We start from the raw sequence: 24,557 nt of genomic DNA, 5'->3' as shown, positions 1-24,557 counted from the left end.
TATACATTAATTTATTTAATTAGGAGATTTAAAATGTCATAAAGGGTGGGACTACAGAAGAGAACAACTACCAACAGAAGCAACATAGAGCCTTCTACAGAATCTGGTGAATCAGACTGTAATTATTGTGCTGATAGCAGCAATAATCAAACGCACAGTTTCTGTAAACCTATGTACAAGTATATTTGATTCAATTTTCAACAGTTCTGCTGTACATTTGTTCTTAGACAAGAAATCCCAACAAATAGGAAAGTTTGAGTCATGGATTCATTGCATATTTTTTTCAGAACCACCTTGTCTTAAAATTGTTCTAGCTTCCTAGAATTTTACATTTATTTAGTGCTTTGCACAGACTATAGATAATTAATTCCATTTTATTCAGGAAGAAAATCATGTCTCAGACACTACTTTCCAGAGCAACCTGATATGAAGAACATTGTAATTATTAGGATCTGAGGTGAGCTCAGGCATGTTATTTCTGAAAATAATCAGGTTTTTGCATATCTAAGTAATTATTTCATTTGTTTAGTGACATTTGCATGTCACTTTGCCTTGCAGCATTAATGCATAATTTAGAATATTATGAATTTTGTAGTTAATTGTTTCCAACTCAATTGACTATGTCTTCTGGAAGATTGACTGTTCCACCAATACAAAACATTATTTCCCCTTCATAGCTATCAGCAACTGCCAGGTCAACTGATAGACCAGGTCAAATAGATAGACAACTACCAGTCACCTATCTTGTTTGAATATTGAGAAAAATGAAAGTAAACTTGGGGGTTTGGGGATGGTTGGGCCTTTGGTTGCTTGCTTGGTTGGTTTTTTTGAAATATCAAAGACCGCCAGTGAAGTTTAAGTGTTATTTCTTTCAACAGTTGCATTTTCTGAAATTTTGAAAAATATTTTTGAAAAAGAAGGAATTACAACAGCTTGTTATTTGGAAGAGTTAAATGGCAAAAGCTCTGGAATGTCTGCTTATGCAACCCAAGAATTTATCTCCTTTCAAGTATATTTTACTACTTATTTTTCCGCTACATTAACAGTTTACCACAGGCTTTTTTTCTACAAAGTAGGCTGAGAGACATTCGACAGGATTCTCTTTTGTCATCACAGACATAATTAAAAACACAGCAATTTTTGCAGGCAAATTCCAGTTTTGTATCAAAACCAAAACAAACACTGAGTTTCCAGAGCTGTATCATCCATCATATGTAAGCATGGGAGGATTACAGTATGCATATCATACTTTTTATACAGAAGTGCATCCTAACATGAAAAACTGAAAACAAGAATGCCTTCAAAGTACAGACGTCCTTTGTCAGCACATCAATAAACACAAACAGCAACAACTTTATGCTAGATCTGGCAACAGGGTGGAACCATGTGCTGTTTGTGTTGAAGAAGTTGTAGCAGTCTCTGTTCAAGGCATATTATTAGGAACTCTTAGCTGTCAATAAGGCCAACAAAGGACACCACAGTGCAACTACTAAGCATTATGCTCCAAAAAATACTCCTATAGTCAAAACACTCGTAAAGTTACTGAAGAATGACAGCACAACATTTTGATCTATTTTTCCTTATAGTTGCGCTGTGAGGCAGGAAAAGACTATTACATCTATTTCTAAGTAACTAGAAATAGAATGAGCAACTAGGTGGGTGACTAAGGGCCTGACTTGCAAAGGTCTAGAGGTGTCTAAAGGCTGCTAAACCTTCTAAGCAGTTCAGGTATCTTTTTACCACTTCAATTATAGGAGTAGGGCAATCCTTAGTAGTTCTATACTTAAGGTGTTTTGTTTTCTTTCGTTTTGTTTGTTTTTAATGTAAATGGTTCTGCATTTTTCTTTTGGATGACTGGAAGAGAAGATTTATAAGACTCTGTTGCTGAACTTTGCCTGGATGATCCATTGTATCTGTTTATTACTGAGGAAATGACGTTCTGTGATAGTCCTGAACCCTTTTGATGTCTGCCAGGTTGCAGCCAGAGTGTGGTTCTGCTATTAAAATAGATGGGATATTCAGAGGATCTGCCTGACTGACATTCTCCCTGAACACAGGAGCTCTGCACATATGGTTGCACCTGCAGTTTAGCAGACAAGAAAGAGGAGGTGAGGAGTAAGACATGTAAATCTGCTTGCTTTCCTAGAAATTTTCAGATGCAGGAAAGCATACAGAAGGAGCTGTTACTACTGCAGTGATTGCTACAGATCAGCTTCATTGCATTTAGGAAGGATTCCCTGACCCTCAACTCTGAAATCCCTCTCCATATCAAGCTAAGCTATTTAGAGTTGGCAGCAGAAACAGCATTAGTCCTCTGTGCTCCTTTAGCTTTTCTTAAAGGCTTTGAGCCAAACTCCCCTCTAATCTAACTACCATGACATAGTGGAGATGAGTGGCATCTTTATATTTAGCACTAGCATGCAGATTGCAAATCAGATGGGCCTACTTTGCGATAGTATTGCATATCCTTAACAATGAACAGACTCCTTGGTTTGGCCTAGAGAATATAGCAAACGCTAAAGACGGGCAGGAAATTCAGGTCAGATCTGTGAAGGAATATAGGTGCCCCCTTGCTGAAGATTACAGTCCAAGTGTTAGAGTGTCTGACCATTCATGGGACATACTTGGAAAGATAGTAGTTCCTGAGGGAGATCCAGGAGGGCTGTAAAGGAAGCACCTCAGACTGGTGCAGCTGAACCACCGTATTCAGGATTTGGATTCAGCTGTATCATGGTATTTGAGCTACCAGCATGCCTGCTATGCACAACCAGACTTTTGCCTTCAGTGTGTAGCACCAACTTGTCCATTTCATGGCATTCAAAGCTGCACTAATGGTGAGCAGCAGCTCTTGCAATGTTTGTCATTAAAAAAAGAGAAAGATCCACTCCAAACCTTTCAATACAGAGACTTGCCACTCAAAACATTATTTAGGGAAATAATAAAAAGATCTGGAATTAATATTTTATCTACAATCTGCATGGTTTATCTGCATATCAGAACATATCTTCCTAGAGTCCTAGATTTTGGGATGGGTGCAGCATCACAGATTCCAGTAGAGCTGCCCCACGAACATATGGCCACTCAGCCTGTCTCTGCATGGAACAGACCTTCTCTGGATACCAACATTAATAAAATAAGCCTCCTAAATTTCAAAAAGAAAGACCTTTCTGAAGGGAAAGAATAAAGAAAAAGTCTATTTGACAGAGAAGCATATCACTGTTCTTCTGGCTAAATCTGCACTACTCAGATAAGGCAGTTACACTTCACTAACCACATGCATAAAAGGAGCTGAGGATTTCCACAGTATAAGGCATGTCAATGCTAATAACTTGGCACAAGTGAGCATCTGTTATCAGAAAAAACAGCCCATTTATTTACCCATAAATTTCTGGTTTCAATATGCCTCATCCCAATTACATACAAGACAATATTGCACCAAAATTGTACAAAAATGCCAGTGTATACAGAGGAGTATTAATAGCATTGATACACATAGTACCCCAGAAATTAAGGTAAAATGTAACCATGTCACTTAGGGATCCAAATCACTTCTATACTAATAGGAAGTTCTAATCTCTTTTTTTTTTTCCCACATGCATTGAAAAAATTCAGCACTTAAAAGACTGTCTATAAGCACCTCCCAACTGTCTTTCCTAATGGATTTTAATCAAAAGAATCAAAAGGATTCCTCAGTTGCAAATTGTTACCCAGAGATTAACCCCTGAATTACCAGTCAGAATAACGCCCCAAACCATTGAAAAGTAGCACTCTGCTGTGTTTAAAGTGCCAACCTGAGAGCCAGACTTCTAAATTCTGTCCCTGGCCCTGGCCCTGTCTTAATGCTCAGTCATTATTAAGCCATCTAATTTCACCACTCTACTGTATATACATTTGTTCAGCAGTTCTCAAAGTCTGCAAATACCTTCCAGAAACACAATAAGTGTTTGATTACCAGCTACAACACACATTCCTCTCCTTGGTCTAATTTCAGCCTACAGTTATAAAACAGGAGTACTAATGCCTTCTTACCAATTTCAGGGTTATGGAGGTTAATTTATTAATACCCATGAGATTGTCTGAGACAGCCAAATAGAAAGCCTGGATAAATGCAAACATACTAGATCAGCAGGAATACTTTAACTAAACTATAGTCCCAACACATAACTCAATAAAGCTAAACAAAAAACTGTTTAGCAGGAAACTGGTACAACAGCCAAAGAACATTTTTAGAAGTTTTAGTATTACAGAAAAAAATTGCATTGGTATTTACCTGTGTATATACAATGATAGTTATTTTCTTAATAATTTTGCAGTCATTTTGCTGAATTTCTTTGTTTGATTTTAAAGTCATTGCCTCCTAGCTAGGCCAGTTTGAAATAACTGAGAACACCAACTTTACTTCTCAGTATTAATCACAAAGTTTATTGCAATTTACAAAGCAATTAAGGGCTTTTGCTTAGAAGAGCCAACGCTGATTTTGAAGGTATTGGCAGGTTGTTCATAAATATAGAAAGGTTATTGTAATATCTGTCTGTATAAAGTACAAGAGAAGGACAGAGAAGATTTAGGCTTCTCACTCTCATTGAAATTGATGATTGTGAGGTAGCTAGTTATATCACAATACCTCAAACACATGGTGGCAGAACAAAAGTCATAAAATAATAATAGGAGTGTTCTCTAAACTGATGTTTTTCACTAAACAGACACACCACAAAAACATGGTAGGAAGAAGGCTGCAGGTACAGAAATGATACAGTGAAATATATTTTTTAAAAAAGAATTATCTTGAGTATATGCGATAGATCTTGTTGAAGATATCAATCCATTGTTAGTTCATGTGTTATATACAAAGTCAGCTGTGTTGTGGACAAAATGAATTCCCACCTTTCTCTCAATATGTTGTAAATCTACTGGCATTTGATTTATCTAAATAGCAACAGTAATTAAGCCTCAGCCTACCCTTCTACACACAGCTGAGTTTTGAGTATGCTACCTGATACACAGAGATGTATTTTAACTGATCTAGAACACCTCCAGGAACACCAGGGGACACTCCTAAATCCTGTAGACTGGTCTCAGCTCCCTGCTGAAGCCCTCAGCAGATGTGCAGTGACTGCTCAACCCCAGGAACCCTTTGTGTCGAGCAGGGTGAGGCTGAAGCACTGCACAGAGGCAGCAGGCTTGGGTCCAGCTCCAGTCCAGACACGGTCCTAGGGTAGCAGTGGGCATGTCCAGCCAAGGCTTGTTTTCAGTTCCCTGTGAGGTCTACAGGGGAGACCTGTAGAGGGGAGCTCCACTCTACACTAGAGGCACTTCTTGCTCCCATTTGTGTTTGGAAAACATCCCTTTGAGCTTCTCTGTAAAAAAATGTTTATGGAACTAATTAAGTGGAAACTACTATTGACCTTTTAATACTAATTATTTCTGACAGTGTTCTAGAATAATTAAAACAGGAAGAATGAAGCTATTAAAGGAAACAGCTGTAGCGTGCTGGAATGCTGTTCCTGCCACAGCTCCCTCCTCTACTCTTCAAGGACTTGCTCATCCAGGAATCCCTGTGCAGTGCAAAGTCACTGCAGTGGTCTTTATTCCTGTCCCCTTCTCGGTGCTCAACTTGGGAAACAAATCCAGAACGTCCCTTCGCTCTGCTGACAGCCTTACTGACTGCAAGGTAAACTAAGTTTGTTCGGACTCGTGCCAAGGACTGGCTGATCTTGCAACATGGGCATCACAGAATTAGATTTACTCTCTACTTTGGAAAAACAAGTTATTCCAGCAGCATCCCCACCCCCACCAATCAAAGTATCCAGTCCACAGTACAGCCACATCAAGGAACTAGTTCTAAAGCAGAGAAACTGAACAAAGCAGTAAAACCTCATTTTTGTAATTATGTACAGCAATTACACAGGAACCAAAATTTCTTTATGTCAGTAGATTGAGTAAAAGCCAAAAGGCTCACTTATTCATTACTACTTTCCAGTCATTTCATACTTTGTTGAACAACTTGAAAGCCTTGAGAGAACAAACAACTGGCAATTTTGCTTGAAAGGTTAAGCCCAAAGGGAATTGGTGGCTGAGGCAAGAACTTTACTTTCTGAAAAATATACATTCTGTGAACTGTAATTAGACCTGTGGGAATAAATGATTCGTCAGCCCACTGGCCGAAAGAAGGGAAAATAATTCATTTTAGGTCATCAACATTGCCTCTCTGTAAGAGTGTGTCAGAGCAGAAATGACCACAGTCAGCGACAACTCCATTTATACGGGTGGTCACTCCTACACCTGCAGTCCTACCCTCACAGAAGCGTTCTGCATATGCTAAGCTAGGTGCAGAGAAGTGGTTTGTTTCACTCTGCTGACAGGCATTTGTAGCCAGATTGAAGCCAAATTTGTTTCATGCTCAATTAATAGCAGTTCCTCAAACAGAGGCAATACACTGCAAACTGCATATTCCCAAGTCTTCAGTCACTCTTATGCTTTCCCCCTGCATTGTCTGATGGAGGAGAAGACATTCCATCATGCAGCCAGTCTGAAGGCAGTGGTTACCTGTACAAATCAAACAACTGCACCTCTCTCAGAAAATAATAATAAAAAAGCCTATGAAATGAAAATTCCAGATTTCATAGAAAAAGAAGAAATGCAAATGATAATGACTTCTAAGTGTATCGATACCATCTTGAAATATTATCACGCTGCTCACAATGTAAGCAATTTCTTTCAAATGTTTAAATGTTAAAGACAGATACAAGTTACACAATACTTTTCTCAGCACATAATATGAAGGAGGCGTGTTTGAGAATACTAACAAAATAAACACAAAGGTCTTGGCCCTGCTCTCACCATTTTTATTATCAATATGTAAACAGCAGACTATATAATTTTGTAGGCATTCTATGCTAAACAATACTGATAATATAGACTCCCAAAGCATAGACTTTCTATACCACTTAAATATAACAAAGATCACAAAACACTTTGTTCTGAAGGGCATTGGAAATAGGAGATCTGGCTACCCTTCAGCCTTCCATAAAATTCTCTGTGCATCTTTCGACACTACCAGACACAAGAGATCTTCTGGTTTAGATTATATATCGTTTTAACTGTGCTTTACAGAAGTGCAGGGGGAAAGAACCTGCAAATAAGTTTGCTCATGTACTGTATAAGAAATAATAATGTCCTGTTTAACTGCATTAGTACAATCTCTAAAGTTATGTGCTGTGTCAATAGCAATGGTATCAGCACTCACACCACACATTTCAAGGTAGAAAAATTGGTTATTCTTCCAAATCAGCTGACAGCTTGGGATGTAAGAAAAACAAAAACCAACCAACCAAACCCCTCACAAAAATAATCACCAGCGGGCTCCTCATAAACCCCCCCAAAAGATTATACAAAATATTTTAGCATAACCCACAGTTAAACACCCTTCATTTTTTTTAATCCTCCAAATGGATTAAAAGCTGGTAATGGATTTTGTGAGGTTGGGATGATTATTACCAGGGTCACTGGCCAAAGCAGAAATGTTCAAACTGGTCTTAAAGCAAGGCAGGCAATTTATCCTCATCTCACAGAAGCCTGATGCTCAAAATAGCCTGAACTTAGACATGGAAAATATAGGTCTATCATCTAAATGTATTTTTCTAATAGCTCCAGACAATAAAGCAGAACAATTATTGAATCTCATGGATGTAGTTTTATGGTCCTACTAAAAGAAAGGATGTCCATGTTGCAGAAATAATTCAAATTACTATTCCTTTTTTTTCTTTTCTAATAAGGAGTTGGAGGTTCACCCAGACTTGTAACAGAGGTGGCAGGTAATGAGTTATGAAGTGACAGAAGAGTAGAAATAAGACAAAATAGGAAAACCCTGACAAATGTAAGGGTTAGCTCAAAAAGTATTAATTTCATCATAGACTTTTCCAAATTCATTACATGTTTCATTTATTTTTCTTTATCTTGTGGAGGGAAGAGACTTTACAAGCAGCATCAAATCTAGAAGATTCAGTAAAGATTTGTAGTACAGACTCATTGGTAGAAAAGTGACTCTTTCTTATAGTAACAGCTGTGAAGGTACTTATTAACTGGCTAAGAGGTAAGAACAAAGTAAAAAAAAAATTCCCTTAATCAGGATCTTTATGCAAACATGTACACTTATAAGTCTATTTTTAGACTCTTAATTACATCAGGCCCATGAATATAAACAAGTTCAACAGTGTTCTGAGCCTCATAGCCATTATATACCCCAAAGTAACTCATTAAATTGCCCAAGTGAGCTTTTATGAACTGTTACTAAGATATACAACAGTACTGAGATACACAGTATATCTGAACACAGCCAGTGTCCACTTAATCCTACTGTTCACACACAGACAGATGCTGTTTGGATTTAAAAAGGGAATGGCATCTAAAATTTTGCATGAACCCTTCTTGCAGTAGGAAAGTAATACGTTCACTGATGAGGCTGGAAAGACCACATCAATCACACGCAATTGTTTCATATCATCATAGCAGGCTGCAGTGAGTTTGATCCAAACAAGGATGAAGAGTCCTGATCCAGAGGGGCTAAGCTCCCTGCCCACAACTCAGTACAACAGATCTAGCTATTACTTTGGCCCTTGGGTTTTAAAAGTATTTGTGCTGATGCCCCTGCACTTCATAGGAAAGAACACATCTCCTCATCCAAGGACTATCTCATTTTAGCACAGGGACTCTGGAGACCACCCACAGAGCTACAGACTGGGTAATTCTTCCATGTAACAGGAAATAATGCACATCTTCAGAGAGGTGCTTTGGCCATCAAGTGAACTACATTCCCACCTAACAGTACAAAAAAATAACAGTGAATCTCTCTGAAGAGTCTAGACTAATAGTACTGCTAGGAATAATCAAAGATATGGAAAAGCCCTCCTAATATGTGAATTAAAGGCATTGATTTTTAAGTGTGACAACTCAGGGCAGGGAATATCAAGAACAGTCCTAAAAGCAAATAGTTTGTATTTGATGCCATTCAAAGGAGGGAAAACAAAGGGAGGGAGTTACAGAAATGGGGTCTTGTTCAGAACATGAAGTCAAGAAGGTGCCTATTACTGCTCTATGTCATGGGCTGCTACGAGCAGAGGATGAAGAGGAAAGGAGGGGACTATGGGAGGCTTAAGAGACAAAGATTTGCCCCATCCTGGAAGAATTTCATGCTTCCCAAGGTTTTCTCATGCCAATGTATACTCGAGACAAGAAGTCTAGAAAAATATTCTAACACATTCCTGATTGTCTTCCCAGAGCTCAAGCTCTCACCAAACCCCACCACAACATCCTTTTCTGGTGATATGACAGGTATGATGTTGCCTTGCTCTTCAAGTTGCTACTGCAAGATCTTCCTATTATAATTACTTTGAAAATATTGACTGTGCATCTGTCCCCTGGGTCTCCCACCTCTTACGACATCAAATATAGTTGCATGTTTACAGTTCCACAGCACTGCAAGACTACCCTTCTTCCACCTCCATTTACACCTGAAGGGCTGACTCTTCTCCCAGGATGCCACCCCTGTTCCCATCGTGTTTTCATGTCCTCTTTCCCATAGATGGGAAGAGCTTTTTGTAAATACTAGCAAAACTACCAGGGTATTTATTTTTCCTTAAAACCTCCTTTACCATAAGACCTCTTTGCTCTTCAGTTATTAAGAATACTCAACCACACTGACAAAAATTTCCTTCCACTCTCATGCCTACCTCCAACTCCCAGCTAGGTGGTATGGCTTTCAATCAGTGTTCAGGTACTCTGCCTTCTTTGATGGCTTCCTCACTCATGACTGAGGGTGCTACGTGCTGTGACATGACACTAATAGTCCTAGTCTGGCAAACCTTTGGTTAACTGAAAACACAATCTGCTATTAGAGAATGCTGGGGAAACTCACTTGATGTGCAGAGGCACCAGTACTATCTGCGAAAGGTAAGAATGAATCTCATTAATACAATGTGAAATATGCAGACTTATTCACAGAAATACATGCTTTCCTGCCACATTGAACCTAACCTATATAGCACTGTAACTTCAAATGAATGGCTGAATATATACCATACCTGCGAATGACATTGATTCATGCAAGTCCATAATCATATGGCAACTGTGAGCAAAATGCAGTGTGCTTTGAACTGTGAAGATCTTTTACCTTCTTCTATCTCACAATATTCATCTGTTAGCATGGAAGCGTGCATGGAATTCAAGATGTTTTTTGTTCATCTCCAAAGCTTCCTTGCCACTGGTATAAAAAGAAATAAATCAATCAGAACTGCCTTAGACAGCCAACTCTTAAATACTAAAGTCACTGAAGTTAGAAATGAAATACAGCTGGGTTCTGGTCTCCCCAAATCAACTGGCTAACTTTATTGGGTTTCAGCTCAAGCTCATGGTGACCAAAAGATTGAACACAGCGGGTATCTTTCCATTTTGTTTCACAGAAAGGCAACAATATTTAAAGACTAGGATGCAGACTGGCTAAAAATAATTAAGATATTTCTCAAGGGAAAAGATGGCAATTGTTTGAAAAATTCAATGAAGTTGAAAATGGCTCAGTGATATACTACATCTTATAATCCGGTAAAGGAGTCTTTCTGAGAAGGTCTTAGTTTTTGTCATCTGGTCTCTCATTTCCTTGCTGTTTAGAAAACACCCAGGTTCCTGAAAAGGCCATGACTAAAACATTTTAAAATGTGCATATGATTGTTTACCTCTTCACTATTCATTTGCTCTCTTCCGATTTCTCCCACCCTTCCTTTTACAACAGCAGCTGCTCCCCAGTCTACTGTTTGGGTTTCTTGCATCTCGCTTTTTAAATCAATACACACTGCAGTTTGAAAGATAGGCTGAGATGCACACTATTCATTGGGCTGAACATGTGCAAGGAGACATCAATATAAAAAGCACTCAGACTAATAACTCCCACAGTGTGTGAAAATATAAAATGACCACCACTACACTGGTTTAACCCCAGCCAGCAATTAAGCACCACACAGCCGCTCTCTCACTCCCACCCCCAGTGGAATGGGGAGAGAACTGGGGTAAAATAAAAAAGTAAAACTCACAGGTTGAGATAAAGGCAGTTTAATAGGACAGAAAAGAAACAGAAAATAATAATAATAGAATATACAAAACAAGTGATGCACAATACAATTGCTCATCACCCGCTGACCAATGCCCAGCCAATCCCCGAGCCGCAGTGCCCCCTGGCCAACTCCTCCCAGTTTATATACTGGGCATGATGTAATATGGTATGGAATACCCCTTTGGCTAGTTTGGGTCAGCTGTCCTGGCTGTGTCCCTTCCCAGTTTCTTTGTGCACTCCCAGCCTCTGCTGGCAAGGCAGTATGAGAAGCTGAGAAGTCCTTCACTTAGTATGAACACTGCTTAGCAACAACTAAAACATCAGTGTGTTATCCACATTATTCTCATCCTAAATCCAAAACATAGCACTGTAACAGCTACTAAGAAGAAAATTAACTTTATTCCAGCTGAAACCAGGACAATCACTAACATAATTTTATTTCACTACATGTTTCTTCTTTTGCTTCTATTTCTTGCTTTATTAATTTTATTTATTTCATTTTATTATTTTTATTAGAAGCAGATATCTGCCTCAAAACTTTCCTCTGTGTCAATATATGTATCATTAAACAACATAGTTATTTTTCCCCAATTCTTTAGTTCTACTGTTTAAATCCCAGTATAATCCAAAGCCTGCCACTGGATGGAAAGAGTGTCTAAGAAAATTTACAAGAACTGTGGCCACACATGAGCACTGTTGAAAGCTGTGGACTCTTTCTTGCCTGCATTTTATCCAAATAGCTGTTCCTGGAAAAGTCCTTGAAATACCGCATTAAGGCTTCTAAAATATTTGAAGAAGCTTTGGTTTGCCCATGACATACATTTTCTCTTTTCCTCCCTCCACTAGGGCATAATACAGATACAATTCATTCTTTATATTTGTCTTTCCATTGAGAGGGAACATTCATCCAAAAAGACTTAATCTGATCAGTATTTGAGCAGGATAAGAGGAACAGTGAAGAGGTGTAACTCACAGTGGGAACACTGTTCCACAATTAAAGAGCAAGCTTGTTCATCTACAGAAAAAACAATAAGAGTGTGATCTGTGTTCACCTGTACCACAGGTGAAACAATTTCATACAAACATCGTAAGTTTGAAACATCAGATTTTGGCTCCTTCAAGTTTTGACCTGTTTTGCTGTTGCTGGTTTGGTTTTTTGGTTGGTTGGGTTTTTTCCCCATATTCTCTCAGATACCATTAGTGTTTCAGCCTCCAGCACTCCTAAAGAAAAATGATTTCCTTTGTTAAAAAAAAAAAAAAAAAAAGAGTTTCTTTAAGCAATTACTTATTAGTAGAGTTACTTGGCAGTTGAAGGACAATCACTATTTGCCAAGGAGATGGCTGCTCAAAGTTGAAGTGGTTTGACCCCATTATGGGAGACAATCATCAAAGAACAGAGGTTTTAAGTAGACTTCACAGGCTGTGGTAAGTAATTTGTGGACATTTGATCAGGCTTTTACAGAAAATACTGTATAAGGTACACTTTTACTTTTGTGATACAGACTACTGTACCCCATTCAATTAGTTTTTCATACTGTTAATCTACAGAGTAATTCAATGGGAGTCAAACATGGCAATTTTATACCAAACCCCTGATCTATGTTATCCTAGGAAGCTGAAAAAAACCCCAAGAGAACCAAGAAATATTTCCCTAATTGTCAAGTACTCCCTTTATATACTAACAACCATTTGCTTACTAAGGTAAGAAAATATTGCTGATCTCCAAACAGCATTACATTTGTTCATAGGTTAGAAATTAAATGTTAAATGTGCCTGATCTGTCATTCAGTTTACATAAGCACAGGTACTTTTCAGTAGAAAGCTCTTGCACCCTTTACTTCAATTATAGCAAACTCTTAAGTGTGTTTGTAGAACAAAATCAAGGGAGATACAGCAATCAAATATTCTGTTGTTCCTACACAGTAATTAGTAACCTTAAGAGTAAAGAAAAAAATATATAGGATTGCTACAGGAATTTTACCAGGTCCTACTTTCTTTGCAACTGATACATTTCCATGACACATTTTATTACAATTTTGTTTCTTTCTTTCTTTCTCTGTATTTTAAATTCTGCTCCAAAGTGGCTCAGATAAGATGGATGCCCCTGGCAGCAAGCTTCTGTAGCTTAGAAAAATAGTAGAATACAGGAGTTCTGGATTCATTTGCACCAATATTTCTGAGTACAGTGACTTGTATATGCAAGTTAAGCCCTTAATCCTGGTAGGCATTCTGAGGAACACACACACTTGCAACACCTCATTTAATCTGATGAGTCTTACTCTTGTCAGAAAAAATTGCCACAAATCTGTGCCACATGAAAGATGAAAGCAATTCAGGATTACCTCATAACAACAGGCAGCAATGAAACCCTGTGGGACATCCTAAAAACTTCTGAATTTAGCTAAGTAGTAAAAGATAACAAAACACATATTATGCCATGCTGAAATGGCAGTGTCGGCTGTGAGCTGGTAGGGACAAGACCAAACATCAAACATAGGAACAAGGGTATCTATTCAGAAAACTTTTTCACCTCTACAAGAAAGCTGAAAGCAGCTATAGCCTTCACTGTCCTTTTGTATAGCTGAAGTAGAAACAAAATTTTGACTGAGATGAAACTTTGAAAAAGTTCAGATCTGTGGTTCTGGTTCAGACCTATCTCCTATTATATGCTCACAAGTGGAAAACAGCAACTATACTAAAGCGATGGGATTTTCCTTTAATCTTTGAGAGTACTGAGGCAAGAACAATTCCATCCTGCAGGGCCTCCAGGTATAACAAACCCCCAGCTAAATCTTCTAAACTTGTCACAGTCAGCACTAATCTCACATCTGCCTGTTGATAATTTCCTGATTTCTATCTAGTAAACATTTTAACACTTTCAGTGAAATAAATGATATGTTGACAGTTAAAAATTAACTAAAAGGTGATAAAAACAAATTAGAGATTATTAGTTCATAAAAACTTTGCTGATTTCTCATCAGCCTGAATTAAGCTTTTAGTTTTATTTACAATATCGTTTTACTTGATCCGCTTACTTCACTTTTGACACAGAACAATATATTATCATAAAATTTCACAAAGATTATTGAACAGAAAAGCTATAATGCAGCAATAGCCTTATTAATTCACTCCAGAGACACTTAGAAAGTGAAAAACTATGCTAAGCTGGTCATGTGTCCCACATTGGTACTATACAAATGCTTCTTGCTGCCTGAAAATATATTAGGAATAGCTAGTTGAAAGCTTGTGAGCATCACCTGTCATCCCAGGCAGTCATTCTACTAATGAGAAAAGTACTTGGGTCCTTCAGGAGTACAGAACAAAATCTTTTGAGATGTAAAGTATCTTACAAACTGTTTTAATGTACTTTAACAGGACAATAAGCACAGTTGAAACATGCATATATAAATATCCTTAGTAACAAGGCCTTAACTTTGTATTTTTACCTCAGGTTCTGCCTGGTAAACTCTGAAAGATGATTTGCACAAGAAGTTCACTACTGGAATAGTTAAAAACCTATTTTCTTCTTCTACTTTTATTTGCTGACATCTGATCTTATTTTAAGGACCAAAACATTTGACCATTTGCCCAAAACATTACCCCCAAAAGGTATGCATAATAATTGAGCACTTGGTTATTTGAGAGTTGGTTGGTAAGCATATGGTTCAACATTAAAGTAGATCTATAATGTGGCATACAATCTAAACTGTGACAGCTTTTTAGTCCTGAGTTTCACTTCTGCTCTCTCTTGACTGAGGCACAGCACATGTAGCTTTAAGGATACCTGCAATACCCATTTAACAGATCCTGTTAGCAGAACAGAAAATTAACAGGGTCCTAGAATTTTCTAATATTTTGCTGAATTGTGAATTACATTTTGCAGAAGTTCGCACTTACATACATAAAATATGGAGTAAAATTCTGCTTTTACCACAAGCGCCATACTGAAGAACCCTTCTTACTCTCAGATGTGAGGACAGGCAAGAATTTGCTAGAAGCTTACAGAAGTGCCAAAATCACACCGAGACTTTCCTAGGCAGGGGAGGTTAGCACCTTCCCAGGAAAAATGGCTGAGTTGGCACACATTGCTGTCTCCTCAGCCCTTTGCTGAACAGCAGAAGCAGAGGCAAGAGGAGGGAAACTTCCACTGTTTTGTTCAGAGCAAAAGCAGCAGAAGTGGGCAGAAATAGCTCTCCCTAGGCAGGAGCTGGGATTAATTGGGGCAGCAGCACTGGGTTGCTCAACCCCACTCAGCAATTCTTTACCTGGCAGCACGAGCAATTTTTTCCTGCCTCAAGGATGCTCTGCAGAACAGGCTCTGACGAGGAGAGGTGGGAGGCCTGGGAAGACCCCTGGTGCTCCAGGGAGCAAATAACACTTTGGGAACATAGGAGAGTGCAGCAGGGGTAGAAAGCGTCTCTCATCTTCTTTCTCTCCTTTTCCCTTCCCAAGGCTGATCTCTCCACTGCTGTAATTTCTGTCCTTCTTTTGAAGGAGTAGGACATACACTACCACATTCAAGATCCAGCTCCTGCAAAAAAACTATTTCCTCTTTCCTTCCCTCCTATCCTCTGTTCCTCCTTACACCTGCCATATTTCCTATGCCTGCCTCTTCCTAATTGTATTACAGGACAGATTAGGGTCTTGGAGCACCTGCAGGGAAGTTCGTACCATACACTTCCTCTGCTCTTCTTGCCCTGTTCAGTAAGATCTAAGATGAAGCTTATTTAATAGTCGTCACTTTCTTGTTCACGTATCTGCAGACTAGCAGTACACTGGTAACCACTATGCAGCTTAAATTCCTCCAGCTACTATATTAAAAAATATTTCTTGTATCTACCTGGAGCTTGTCTTCAACATATTTTTAACAGCAGAGTTCATCAACACACAAATATCTCATGGTCTGAGTGTCAAAGATGGTATGTTGCAAGAGATGAATGCAACAATGAATTCCCACCTATAGATATGTTAATAATTTTTGCTTCCAAAGCAGATAAATATCAAAACATTTCCATGCTAGCCTCTCCCTCAAAGCACCTGGGGACAGAAAGATTTCTAACAGTTGTGCAAGTTTGTCTTTGAGATGCCACAGTTTGGCCTTCAGAGAAAACATCAGACCAAATATCTTTTCCGTAGATATTCTTATATGAAGACAAAACTAGAGTCCTAATTATTCCCTCCCACACTGCCTGGGTTTTTATTGGCCTTTCTCCTGTCCTACTGTAACTGGTTGTGGTTTGGTTTTTTTCAGGAAATGAAAAAGTATACCCAAGTTGCAAACTATATCCCTCCCTTCAACTCAGGGACAACTTTGAATCTTGATGATGGGAGGGATTTTTTTTCTGCACACTCACTATTTCTATACAATGATTACCTCCTGCTTGGGCTAGCTGCAGCTACAAGTGTCATTCAGCTACTTAAATCCAAGTTGCCCTAAATCCTACAAATCCCCTGTAAATCAGAGGTTCAGGCAGCTGAGTTACCTGATTTGACCCTGCAATTAGGATATGAGAAAGTGGAGGTCTAATTAACACTAGAATAATCAGTTGGTCATATGCATGTTCACTAACAAAACTCTGTTTGTTCAGGACCTTGGGTAGCATGTTGTAAGACCCACAACATTCTTGTACTACATTAGGAAAAAAAACCATAGCTAAAGCAAAACCCAAGGTTGGGGGTTTTTTTCCCATACGGTGTACACAGTGTTAACTAAAAGCATCGATGTATGTGCACAACAACCCTGCTGACATTACAGAGAAGCAAAAGGGTGTCTAGAAAAACTAGCACCATTTAATGCCAGTTTGTTAGCCTCTTACAGCAGATGTGATACTAGATGCTGATACAGCATGAACATCAGACCTGCTTGCTGTAGCTTTAGAAGATTAATACCATAAGGGGTTACTGTTTAGCTCACACACACACACAAAAGGGATCCCTGTGACCTGCCTTAATGTTACAATTTCAGTTTAACTTTTCACTATCATTTTATGTGTGAGAATGTAGGTGTGTGCTGGTTTCAGACACCTGAAACCACTTTTCCTAGAAAAGATCTCTTGACTTACTGCGAGTTGCAGTACTGCCATCAGTATGCTAAATGTACTGTGTATCTTCCTAAAATAGAAGCAGCTCCTGCAGCCCTGGCCCAGCAGGCAGTATCTCAGTTGTTCTGAACTGATTTAACTGATCAGGTGTCAGAAGCTGAATATCAGACCTAAACTTCTTCCCCAGCTAACTGGGATGACAGCATTACTCATTCCCCTAGCCAAAACAATGAGGCATCAGTGGAGATACATGATTCAGACCACCAGAACTTACTAGGTCCAAAGCACAGAAACAGTGTCTTTATAAATGGAAATGACCAAGTCCTAATGACAAGCAGAACAATTCCCAGGGAACACATATACTTGCAGTATCAGAAAACCAAATTTATATTGCACCACATAAGGATAACTGTATCAACCCATGTCTCTCTCCCATAGCCCCCAGGTGATTTATGAGTCAGAACATGACAAAGCTAATGGTTAAAAAAAGAAAAAAAAGCCATGCACAAGGATTCTGCCAGTCACATGGAAGCACAAGCTTTCCATTTTAAATAGGCGATAGCCTCTACTGGAGGGAAGAGTAATATTCAATAAAACTGCATTTCAACTTATATAATTGACCTAGTGGCAGAAGAAAGGCAAGTCAAAATTATGGAGGGAAAAAGAAAAAAAGAAAGGTGAATAAATGGCATGTATTCTTTGACTATCTAAAATGCTTATTCTTTTGTGACTGTGCAAAAATAAATAGGAAAATACTGGTGCCTTAACATGCCTCTCTGGAATTCTATCAGTCCCTTTCTCCTGCAGCTTTTAGTAATTGGCTGATTTACAGTTATATAGAGTACTGATTTATTACTAGAAGTGCAAAAAAACTGGAAGGTAATTGTAATTGCTAGTAATTTATTACTATTGCTTCGAATGCCCATTAATGTAACAATCAAGAAAAACTAGCCATAAATGCATGTATAGATTTTTTTGTTTTGTTTTCAGATATATTTCTTTCAAAAACTTAAAGAATCCCTCAGTGATGGTGGGAGAGAGAAGGTGGTAAAATCTTCCTGATCACTCTCAATAATCTGAGATAAAGAAACAGGGAGAAAAAAATCAAGCAACAAAAAGGTGCTACAAGTGAAGGCAGAGATACAGCCAAGCTCTTCACCAGCACAGCGCATTCGGATGACTGCTTCTCTTCAACTGGTAGCCAGCAATGAGTATTAAATAGCAAGGGAAAATAGCAAGAAGAAATCAAGTATCAGAAAGAGTCTGAAGCAAGGAAGGGCCTTTGATAAAATGGGTATATTCACACATTAAGTTAACTCTATCACCCAAGCTCAGGCTAAACGTGTAGGTCCTTCATCGCCACTGGTAAGCAGACCATATTCTAACACAAAGCCCAGAACAGTCAGCAGTTTTCCTCATGGCAAATACACCAACCAGCACAGCAATAACAGTCTTTACACATCCCTGTTAGCTTTCCTCTTACTCTGAAACTCTCCATTTCTCACCTTCCACATCAGCAGGTACAGAGTACTTCAGCTATATTATCTGCTGACTTTGATGGTGTGCACAATTACTTTTTTTGCCCATTTAGTCAGATATACTCTGCCACCCTTCAGAAGTGATTTCTCTCTTCCACTATTGAAATAGTAGATCACAGAATCTGAAAAGACTGGCAAAGAAATGACTTCTCCTGAGTTCTTACTCCACTTATGCACGCCATTTCCCTTTCCCAGCTAGAGCTGCCAGCAGACAGGTTTAATTCAACTCCCCCTAATTGCACTGGCAGCTCAGTTAGATTCACTGACTTCAGCTGGAGCAGAATTAAGAGAGTACTGGATAATTCAAAGCTTAGAATTCTTTTTTTCTAAAATCTGTGCAATGAATCTGCTCAACCTAACTCATAGACATACCTTGGAATTTATTGTTTTTTTCTATTATGCATGCAAGAAAGGTGTTAGTGTTGATATTAAACACCTTTTAAGATTTTCCTTCTAAAATATTTATCAGTACAACTCTATGGAGATTTAAATACATGCATATTATTGTATAGATTTAGGATCAATTTCTGTGAAATTAGTTTGGGAAAATTATAGCTAATTAATATGAACAGTGAGTTTGCTTTCATGTTCAGTCAGCTGCAAAATTCTAATCTTCATTTAACATGAACACACTCTGATGATTTCTCCAACAGAGAGTAAATTCAGAGCATTTCCCAAAGAGCTTTAACTGTTGAGATGAAGGATGAATGTTTGAAATGAGTGGGGAAAAAAAAAAGAAGGGAAAAAAAGAGAAGCTTGCTTTTTTTTTTCCAAATGCTGATGTTTGCAGCAAGATATTAAATTCCTTCAAGACACAAATGATGAGCAATTAGGGCAATTCTTGTGTCCTTCTGGTGCCTACATAGTATTTACAAAAAAAGAAGTAGTTCTGTGGCAGAGCACAGAGCCCCTCTACTTCATCAGAAGGAATAGGAAGGGAGAAAACAAAACACTCAAGTGCTCTTTGGGGACTGCATCTCTCTTGCAAGAACTCCAGTTACCTACTCAGTCCATTTTAAGGCAAATGACTGCAGATGGCAACCACACATGTGGAAAACAATTTCAGAACACAGGAAATGAGAAACACAAGTTCAAAACTAGTAAGTGGACATTTGCTTAAATACTGTGTTAATAAAAGCTTGTTAAGATTAATAAAATCATCAATAATAAGATTACTTTTAATAACATTGCTTTGGTCAAACCCTACATTTCCTAGTTACTTCTTTTCCAGATAAATCTACTGTTGACTTTCATGGGAGTTTACTACATGGAGAAACCCTATGGACTTCCTTACTTCAGCTATTACATACAGCTTTCAAATTAACACACATGCCTTTTTTACTCATTTTATCACTTGTATAAAATAACCGAGTATTTTAAGACAACAAGATCTACTGATTCTCTCAAGGAGCAAATGCATTTCGTGGCTATAACTTCAGACCCATATGTGAAGTACAACACACCAGCATACAATTATTTTGAATAACAAATAAAGCACGTGTGCAGAACAAGAGAAGTACAACTGCAAAAGAGTATGCTTAGTGTAACTCGGGTAACCCAGCACAGCAATGTTGTGGCCTAAACTGCAGAACAAGCAGTCACACAAGAGAGTAGCGAAGAGCCCTGCCAGCCTCATATAGCACCACTGACCCACACACATGCCGCCCACCGCCACTCGTTGGCAGGGGCATCTGAGACAGCCAGCTTTGGGCTAGCTCAGATAGACCTTTTGCACATTTTCTCTTTGCACCTCCAGTTGTAGAACAGTACTTTCCCCTGTGCTGGAGAACTGCTGGAGCACAATCTGAATGAGCCCATCATGAGCTGGCTGCAGTTTGCACCTCTACAGCGCTAAGACATGTTGTTTTGCTTAACCCTCACTGCACGGATGTATTCCAGCACCGACAGTGCTGCTGCAGATATTAAGTGTTTTGATAGACTGACTTCAGAAAATGCTTATTGTCAGCTGTGGTCCAGAGTGCTGGAGGAGAGAAGCAGAGGGAGAGTAATTTAATTTAAAATGTTGACTCTATCTACAGTCCTGCCTTGCTCCTCTTCTTTTCTTCTTTGTTTACATTAGCAAACAAAAGATAAGGTTTTTGTGTGTATTTAAGTCTTTGCTCAACTACAGTTTTCAGATAAAAAGAAATAAATCAGTTCTTCATCTACAAAACACACTAGCTGATGAGAAGTATGCTAATAGTATACTATGGTCTGCTGTGAAGATGAACAGCAGGATTCACCTTCACCCACACATGCATTAGGTAAAGAATGGGTCCAGCTCCCATTTTTTCCTTTATTTATTACCAACCAGTGACAAGCCCACGCTTCTCTCTCTAGCCCAATTGGGAAGGCTTAAGCCCTTTGACTCATAACCAAAAGTAAAGAATCCCATTTGGCTTTTCTCCAGCTTTCAGAAAATATATTAAAGAGGTTTTCTGCTTTTCCTCCTCCATAAATTTGTAGAGTCAGTGCTACATCATTTTTTCCCCACTCTTATCAAACAAATTGGAATGCAGCTGGCTTTCTTCTGGAAAGCTCTTTCCTTGAAACATTTTGTAGTTTTGACCCTTTGGAGAAAAGAATTATTAAAGATATAGTACTCTTGCCTGTTCTAGCAAATATATGAGGTATTCTTAGATGATTCATATACAAAAACTACAATTTGGATATTTCCATATCTCAACACGCTAGCAGTAGGAAGCGGTGAAATTTGTTCTTCTTGCACCAGACAAGATTATGCTACTCTTGTAACAAGTAAATAGTTTTCTTTAGCTATGGAAACATGCCTGTATGGTTTTGTGTTGAATCAAAAAGAATGCATGAACAGGAATAATAGTTTTTGCACATTTCAGTTGTTTGTAGCTGTACAAATAGAAATTAATAAAGGCCATGAGTTGCAAAAAGAAGCTTAACACTAGTTTAATGAGTATATAGGATCACAGGCTAGTGTTATTCTTCTTTTCAGTTATAACCAAATAGAAATGTGAGTGCATACTTTAAAATCCTTTAATGTTTGTCTCTCTCACACATACATATGTGTACACATACACACATCCTGAAACCAGAATCTAAAAACTTTTCTGTTGGTCCCAGCCTTGTAATATACTAAGAAATCTTACTTCAGTTGTTATTTTCATAAACTATCACTGCACCTACATAGCATTCTATTCTATGGTGATCACTTGTGATTTCTTTGGAAAAACATCACAGATACTTCCCTGATAAGAATTTCTCTTTCAAGAAAATTTATCTTTCATAAAGGGAATCTGGTAAAAAGAATTTTTCCCCTTTTCCTTCATGTCACCTTTCATTCTGAAATCCAAATCTATTTTTCATGATGGTAACATCACTGGAGTTGAGTTTTTCCCTTGACCAAAAGAGTCTCAACTCATAAATGACAGGGGGAGGAAAAAAAAAAACCCAAACCCAAAACTAAAATCAACCAAAAAACCTAAATGAGTAGGGCTTCCAGGCAACTAAGGGGTTTGTTTTCCACCTTTGCATAATGGTCTACTTTGAAAAGGGGCAAACTATCTTCTTAACTGTATGAGAGCATGCAAGAAGAGAGACAAGTCCCAAGTGTAACACACTATAGTATCTATAACCTGGCTTTAGAACAAGGTACATTTAGTTTACAGATCTCAATATGTTATCTTTCATATCACTGACTGCAGATGTAAAAATTGTAATTTAAAGAACTAATAATTTTTCTTAAGTAAAAAACTGCCAAAATTTACTTTCCACAAAAGAATTCAGAAATCACAGCCTCTTAATTTAGAGTCATTAGCAGCATGCTCAAGCACTGAGGAGCTTTTCTCTTTGTTTCTCCTACTAATGGAATAGGCGCCTAGTAATCAGAATGTTTCCAAAAGTTTTCCTAATGACCTCCCAGTAAAGCCTGAAGAGCCTCTATGTGCATACTGTGATGACCAGGAGAGGCCAAGGTGGAAGCCTCAACATAGAACAGTTTAGATGTGGCCATATGGAGAAGCAGTGAAAGCTCTGGACATGGATGCTGTAACAGACAAAGAAATTCAGAACTTTTTTTTTTTTTTTCAGTGAATTTTTCCTCAGATGCAGATTTCAATTTCCTTCAATAAATACTTTATGGAATCTTATCTCAATATCTTTTCTAAATACTTTATTTATTAGCCAAATCCATACATTTAGAGTTTTACAATATTTCATGTAAAATAAATCCAGAAAATGTTTTTGCTTCTTTCTGATTCACTTTGACATAGTGTATTTGAAGTGAAATGCATTTCTGAAGGGCTGCAGTAGAATCTTCTCTTAAGAGGTATGTCTGGCTGGGGGGACAGCACTTTGCATTATCTGTCTAGCTCTGTCCTCTAAGATCTATCCAGTGAGAGAGATTTCTGAGATAAACTAGTCTTTCCAAAACAAAAGATGTATATGAAATAGTTTCTCCATTCTCAAAAGCAAATTAAGAGGATTAGAACTTCACACTTTTGCATTAAATTGTCCAACAGCTTGCAAACCAACTCTGTACAAAACCCACTTAGCAATGGAAATGGTTAGAGGGCAGAAATTACCTGTACCGTGTAAGTGCGAAATATTAAATCAAGCTTTACTATTGAAATAAAAAACATTAATTAGATGTTTCGGACAGAGATATAAATTAGCTAAATGTGTGCATATGTCCCTTCTTTTGTAGTAAATACAGATTACATACACACTCACTCCAGTACACAATAGGATTCTTGAATAATTTCCATAACACTTATATTGTCAATCAATTCTATTTGATTTGATCCAGGGAACTGGAGAGCCTACTTTGAAAATATTTTAAATTATAAAGACTGCCAAAAATCAGCAGCCTTATCAGAGTTATTAATAAAAAAAATCCCAAGAAAGCTAAGTAAATATATAAAGGCATTGTCCTCCCTTTTGCCTACATAATACGCACTGTCACTTTGCAATGAATAGTTAAAATGGATTAAAAACGCATCTGTTTTCTCCACAGACTAAGATCATCGCTGAAAGGCAATGTAGGAGCTGGCCTCTCTACATGTCAGCTTTCCACACAACATATGCAAAACATCCCTGTAGCAACAGGACGACTGTGATGAAAGCTGAATGCCAACCTTCTAGCTAAAAACAAATACTGCTGGGAAATTAGCTATAAGGGACACCACAGTTCCTATGGCTGTCTTTGTTTATCACATGGCACTCTATTAATTTGTTACAGAATAGCTACATTACTGAAGTAGAATTAAAAAGTATGTGTTTATTTACCTGCAAAGACGAGAAATACATATATTAAAATCTTTTGTTTTAATAGACAGGCAAGGAAGATAGCACTGAACAGCAGTTTTTATTTAGAGGAGAGCCTTTCAAATCATAATGACATAATATCTTGCATGTATTATTTACCTTAGTACGTACAGGGCAAGGACAGCACAGACAACAACAGTTCAGGCTTCCAAATACGAGCCCACATTCAGGCATAAGGAAATTACCTTAAAATATTTCTCAGAAACATATTACATCTTCTTACCCCCCCCAGCAGAAAAAGACAGGATGTATTCTGAGTTGCAGTCCTTCAGTTATGCAGCATAAAATGTCAAAGCTGAACATACTTACATCCTATTTGACACCAAGGCTGGGAGCCTTGTGGAGAAGCTCTGGGTCTGTACCATCTCAGCATCAGTGCATGAACTCCCTGAGGGTTATGATGGGTGCCTAGTGACAATGCAAACAGGTAAAATAATAACCCATCATGCTGTTCTTTGGAAAGGTATTGTAAATTTATCACTTTTGCATTCCTGTTCAGAATTGCAAAGAAAATAATAGTAAGCTATTCAGACCTGATAGGCTGAGTTCTAGCTTTTGATGTAATGAACAAACCAGCTT

This window comes from Haliaeetus leucocephalus, unplaced genomic scaffold (assembly GCF_000737465.1).
Source record: "Haliaeetus leucocephalus isolate CR32 unplaced genomic scaffold, Haliaeetus_leucocephalus-4.0 Scaffold240, whole genome shotgun sequence".
Taxonomy (NCBI): domain Eukaryota; kingdom Metazoa; phylum Chordata; class Aves; order Accipitriformes; family Accipitridae; genus Haliaeetus; species Haliaeetus leucocephalus.
The sequence above is the reverse complement of the archived record's forward strand: the minus strand, read 5'-3'. Positions refer to the sequence as shown.